A 7,017-nucleotide genomic window follows, 5' to 3' on the forward strand; every position below is an offset into this window, starting at 1 on the left:
AAGGAATAACCAGACTCCAGCCTCTCCAATACCTATTAAGAAGGGGCATTGACACTGCTGCTCAGCCAGGCTTCGGAAATGAACACTGAAGTTCACTGAAGGAGGGAAGCTACTTGCATCATGAGCTGACTTAATGAAGAGTGCATGCCATTTTTATCCCATCCATCCAAGCTGCTTATCTAGATAATGAGGGCAGAGAGAGTAGCAACCACAGTTAGAAAACTGGTGAATCTCTTCATTCTTAGAAAACCATCTAGGATGGAATTAGAGAAGTTACTAAGGAGGAAATTCCATGTTGTATCTTACTTGACCTATTGGGTTGGATACTTTGACTGCCTAGCCATATACCTGCTGCCTCTTTCAGTGAGATCCCCAAGCTAGGGACCATACCATCTTAGAGACCTCCTGGCATTCGTCCCTTAGAATATCAATGCGAGCCAGGAAATGTGTCCTTTGGTGTGGCCCTGGACATCTAAAGAAGCAAGAGTAATGTAATGATAGCTAATTACACTTAACACATTTATTGAGTAGTTGCTTTATGTTAGGCACTCATCTAAAGTACTTAAATGTGTGAACTCATTTAGTGCTCAAAAAGAACTCATGAGTTAGGTATTCTTCTCCTTTAATTGAGAAAACGGCGAGCACAAAGTCTACACAGCTGGCAGGTAACTGACTGAAGCAGTCTGTTGGTCTAGTGTCTAACCCTGACACTGTTCTACCTTTCGTTCTTCCAAAACCTTTCTGATCGCCTCAGTTACGCACTCTGTGGCCAGAGAGGCCAGCCCCTGCCTTCTCAGTCACAGCATCCTGACCCTCAACTGACAACTTACTGACTGCCTCCTATTGCTGATGAAGCAATGGCTTTATCTTAACCCCACACTTGACTCCAAGTGACCTTGCCCTTGCTCATCTTTGCTAGGATGCTGAACTTTGTACCCAAGTTTGGGTTAAAACCATCTGAAAGCCATCAGGAAAGCCCCATGGATTCTGAGAACTATCACTAAGCACGCACTTCCACCTGGAGGGTAGCTGGGGTGATGAGCCCGGGAAGATAGGTACTTTGAATCTCTGAAGTAGGAAAAACAGAGCCAGCAGTTTTCTTGACATAACTCTTTTCATCTGTTCAAGTCATGGAGAATGCCAGCTTCCAAGGAATGGTGGGTACAAATGCCAACAGTGCAGTACTAGCATTTAGATTACTTGCCATTAGAGTTATCTGGAGAGGTAATGCAGAAGAGTAGAGAGTGCTGGAGGTAATCCCAGGGACTGCTAATATCAGGAAAGATCATGTAGCCAACTGTTTTGCCCTTTAACCTCCCTTGTGGTTTTTTAAAATGATTTTGAGAGATAAACTATAGATTGTCCTGATACAATAAAAGTGTTTCTACCATTGTTAACACAGGACTGGAGACAGTTTTAATTCTGGAAAAGATATCCACTCTGCCCTGTTAACATTTACGAACTGATTTGGCCAATTTCAGATTTATTTCTAAATCTGTTCTTAAAAATCACCAACTATTGAAACATATTTTCAGTGTCTTGCCCCTGGGATGTATACATTTTCTTGTTCCTTGTCACATTGTTGATAAAAGGATTTTAAATCATATGGAAACTTGAAGGCGTTGCTTTCAGCTATTACAGAGATGTTTCAATTAGGAAAAACAGAAGCTGTTTTCTCTTTTCTTCTTGATTGAGCTTATGACTTTTAGCATTGGTGATTGAATAAAAGAAGGTTCGTGAACTCGCCCAGATAGTCAACTTTTTGAATATTCAACTATTTGGAGCCTATAGAGAAATACCTTCTGAGACTGAACAAAAACTAATATAGCTTAAACCTCTCCTATAACTACAAATTTCTATATCTTTCACAAAGGGAGTTTTATTGTCAGCAGTGGATTTGGAAAAGGTGGAACAACGCCTCTTGTTAGACAGAGGCATTGCCCCCCACCCCCACAATGTGGCAAAGCAAAATTCAAATATTGTATAGAAAATAAGGCCTACCCTCATTGACTTGAACTCCTTTCTGTCTTGTTTTATATATTCTTGACAGTACCTGAAATGGTCTGTTACAATGTTAATGGTGCTTGGGTAGGAAAAGGGAAGACGGGGCTGGTTCCCAAGCTCGTGGCAGTGACCATCAGTAAGGGATGAAGGCTGAGAACACAGCATGTGTAGATGTATGGCAACAGTCCAGAAGTGGCTTTCTGGTGGCCTGATTTAGGAGCAGATGGAAAACAACCCTTGCTGTCCTAAATGCATTAGAAATATGGCCTTTGGAACGGGGAAAAGTGAGTGAGACACTGTTATGATTTGAGGTGGATACATGAACAATTTGACTTGGTTTTAAAGAAAACTGAGTACACTCACCTCAGGGATCTTTAGATGATTCATTAGGGTGTGAGAAGAAAATATAGATCTTCCACTTATGTTTATTTTTTATCTCATTTAAATGCTCATTTAAATGCTGGAGGACTTGTGATAATCCAGGCAACTTAAGTTATGTGATAGGTTTGGATGTTAAAATAAAATGTAGAGCTGGTTAACATCCATATCTCCTGATGACTGATCTAATACATCTCTGGTGGTTCCATTTGAATGTCATCTGTAAAGTCTTATAACATCACTGGAAAAATTACTTTTGTTATAATTATTTTGACTGTCAGTGAAGAGTGAATAATCCCAACTGCATCTCCTAACAAGTGGCATTATTAATGTTTAGTTGCCAGGTGGCAATGCATCTGACCTGGACCGCCTGGGGTAATATTTCAGTTCCACCCCTTGCTTCTGGGAGGACTTCAGCTGGTTCTTAGCCTTCCTGGGTCTCAGTGTCTTCATCTGTAAAATGTATGAATTAAATAATATGTAAAGGAGTAGAGTGTCTAGCACAGGGCAAGTTACTTTTAAGTATTAGCCAGTATCATTATTTTATGCTATCTAATTTAAGTAATACATTAACATAGGTCAAATGTCAAAAGTTACAGAAGTATACATAGTGAAACGTCCACCACCCAGTCTGTCCCAGACATCTGGTTTTGCCTTCCACTAGCAGTCATATTCTTCTCTCTCCTTTTAGTAATTTTATGTATACACGAGCAAATATAAATATATCCTCCTCCTTTTTAATCCAGCGGTAGCATACTATACGGTGTTCTGCCCTTGCTTTTTAAAGTTTAATAATATGTCTTTGAACTCATAAACATGCATGTAAAGAGGCTCTTATTTACTTTAATAGCTGTAACATAGTGAATGGACCGGATTTACCATAATTTATTTTACTTGACTCCTATTAAAGGACATTTAGGTTGACACCAATTTCCACTATTATTTACTATACTGCCATAAATAACCCTGACCATATGTTATTTGCATATATCTGTAGGATAAATTTCTAGAAGTGGAATTGCTGGGTCAAAGAGTACATACATTTTTAATTTGGTAGATACTGCCAAATGGCCTTCCACAAAGGTTGTATCCATTTGCCATCCTAACAGCAGTGAAGGAAAGTGACATTTCCTCCTGCAAAGACAGTGTGTTGTCAAACTTTAGGGTATTTGCCAATTTGATAAATTAAAAATGGCATCTCTACCTAGTTTTAATATATGTTACTCTTGTAAGTGAGGGTGAATATTTTAAATGTTTATGAAGTATTTTACTCACTTTTCTGAGAACTATCTTTCCATATTCTTTGCTCATTTTCTATTGGATTGTTTTATTTTGTATTGTTGCATTTATTTTCTTTGAACAAAAGAAAATATGTGATTATAAAATGAAAACATGCATATGAAATTCAAGTTATAGAAGGGAATAAAAAGATATATAAAATTTTGCTTTTCTCATCACCAGCTTGACCCTTTCCCTAAGATAACTATTCCTAAGCGTTTCTTTTATAGTAGAATATAAATTTTATGGGTGTGTAAAAGCATATATGTATATTTTCTTTACAAAGATGAGATATGCTTACATATATTGTTCAGTATTTTGCTTTTTTAATGTCGGCATATATTTCAGTAGTAATCTCCTTAACTGAGTACACTCACTCAGCGGATCTTTAGATGATCTCATTAGCGGTGGTGGCAGAAGAAAATATAGGATCTTCCACTTATGTTTATTTTTTATCTCATTTAACAAATTGTATGTTTTAAACATTTAATTAGTCAAGTGCCCCATGAATATATAGTATAATTAAAAATGTTTATATTTTCATGTTTCAGTTTAATTTTTTTTTTTAAGCTGAAGGGGGGCTTATGCCTAATTGAAAAATGTTTAGATGACAATTGCATAAACTTGTAACCAGGTCCCTTTGTTAATAAATACTTAAGCTTTTCCTTTAGTGACTTAAAAATGCTCTGCAATTCTTCGCACATATTTTTTTCAAAAGGTGCGAGCCTAATTTATTTTCCCTTGAGTATGGGCTAGACTTAGTGATTGCTTCGTAGAATATGGCAGCAAATGTCAGTGTGCTGACTTATGAAAATAAGACAGCTGTATTGTGGCAATCTACCTTGGCCTATCTCTATTTTTTTTAAAGAACCATCCTCAAGCTGTGTGCATTCTATTTTGCGAATTATCTTTTTTTTTTTTTTTTTTTTTTTTGCAGGGAAGGAGTCTCACTCTGTCACCCAGGCTGCGAGTGCAGTGGCCAGATCTCAGCCTCACTGCAAACTCCGCCTCCCAGGTTACGCCATTTCTCCTGCCTCAGCCTCCCGAGTAGCTGGGACTACAGGCGCCCGCCAACCTCGCCCGGCTAGGTTTTTTTTTAAATTTTTTTAGTAGAGACGGGTTTCACCGTGCTTAGCCCAGGTGCGTCTCGATCTCCTGACCTCGTGATCCGGCCCCCCGCCTCGCCCTCCCAAAGTGCTGGGTATTACAGGCTTGAGCCACCCGCGCCCGGCCTGGAATTCATCTTAAAGTAAATAGCAAGAATAGCTGTCTAGCTTACAATTTTTTTCCCTTTCAATAAAGTTATCTTAAACACTATTTGTGGTCTAGTCTTTGTAAAGGAAACATATCTTTTATCAGATAATAAAGAACAGTCATTACCAGGGTCTTTTTAAAATCTGTTTCATGGCATCCATCTTTCTATTCTTGTGGAATTCATATTTTATTTACTGCAGTTTTTATGTATGTATATTTGGCCAAGCCTAATTCCTTGTCATATTCATAGTTTACATTATAATACATTATACATTAGTCTTTTTCCTGGGCCATTTTTAAATTTAGTTTTCAAGCCAAACTGAGGATGTATATTCTCTGGAAGTTTGGAAAAATGAAAAAAAAGTAGAAAGGCAGAGAAAAGAAAACAAATAATCTCCAGGAATTTTGGTTATTATTCCATTGAAATCTTAGATTAATTTCAGATTTCCTAATCCCCTTAATCCCTCCTAAAAATAAGTCTTTCCATGTTAAGATTCTTGTATGTGCCCTCACTTTTAAACCTTTTAAAAATACAGGTTCCTACCCACTTATACCTGTTTTTTCTTTCTTAAAGTCCTTTTCCATTACATCTTACTTTTCTATATAGAAAACATGCTTTTTTTTATTTGGATTTTTGTAATAAGTTTAGTTTCATATTTTACTATGTAGCTTTTGAAAAGAATATCTGCATTTTCACATATACAATCATACCTTCTACAAACAAATGTTGCCTTTAATAGTCTTCTAATATTCAACATCCTTTTATTCCTGATAAGAAACTTATTTGGTCATGGCATAATATTCTTTTAGTAAAACTCCTTGGGTCTATATGCTAATATTTAGCCTCGGTGGATATAAAGTCATAAAACAATTATAGTTTATTTTTATGCTGTATTAAGGTTTATATCATTCTTATGTTCATTTGAGAAGTTTTCTTTTGACCTGGAAATGTATAAATAGATTAAAATTTTGAAGGTTTGAAAAAATTTAACATGAAACAAGCTACTATTGGCTATCTCTTTTATAACTTCTTCCAGTTTTCCAATGTTTAAATTTCTGTCTATTTGTATAATAAAATATATGCTTTAATAAGGTTTTTGCCATTGCAAACTTATGTGATGAAACATCGTATTTTAACATTGATTACGTAATAGAGTTAAATTGCCAGTAACTGCTGTATAGCAGATCTTGCAGTTTATTGAGGGAACCAGAAAAAATAAGGAATTTGGGTATGATAGTGGCAGCAAGAGAGCTTTCTGATAGGTGCTATTTTCATTGATTGAAAATCAGAAAGAATTAATAAATGGAAATGTTTTCTGTGCTTCTGAGAATGTAGAACAATGTTTACATTCAACAAGATAAAAAGGGATAGCCTTTCTTGATTTATAACTAAGGTAAGATAGGTTTTGGAATCAGATATTCAAAGGGGAAAATTATACTATTTTAAAAATAACGAGAATTTTATTTAAATTATGATTATGTTCTTAAACATACAATTAAAGCATGTTATTTTATTACAAGTGTTAGATTTTGTAATGCAAACTCTACAAATTCTTTGAAGTCCTCACTTGAATATTCAACTTTCTAACATTTCTAATGTTTTTTCTTCTACTATGAATAGAATGCTAAAAGAAATATGGTGCATTTAATATTTTCTTTTTGGGAACTTTGTGTCTATACTCAGTGGGCATAACACTCTCAAATGGGCCAGTAGTCTGACACATGGCCAGATACCAGTGAAAAATATGGCTTGATCTTTGTAAGTGGTTTGTGTTATACCTGATGTCCACCCCCCTCGCCCAAATCATATATAAGTATATACTCACAAACCAAGACTTTTCCTTCTCTTTCATTGTCTTAAAAATGTCATTTCTGGCTGGGTGTGGTAGCTCACGCCTGTAATCCCAGCACTTTGGGAGGCCGAGGTGGGTGGATCACGAGGTCAGGAGTTTGAGACCAGCCTGGCCAAGATGGTGAAACCCCATCTCTACTAAAAATACAAAAATTATCTGGGCGCGGTGGTGGGCACCTGTAATCCCAGGTACTTGGGAGGCTGAGGCAGGAGAATCGCTTGAACCTGGGAGGCAGAGGTTGCAGTGAGCC

This window comes from Rhinopithecus bieti, unplaced genomic scaffold, assembly GCF_001698545.2.
Source record: "Rhinopithecus bieti isolate Rb0 unplaced genomic scaffold, ASM169854v2 scaffold_14215, whole genome shotgun sequence".
NCBI lineage: Eukaryota > Metazoa > Chordata > Mammalia > Primates > Cercopithecidae > Rhinopithecus > Rhinopithecus bieti.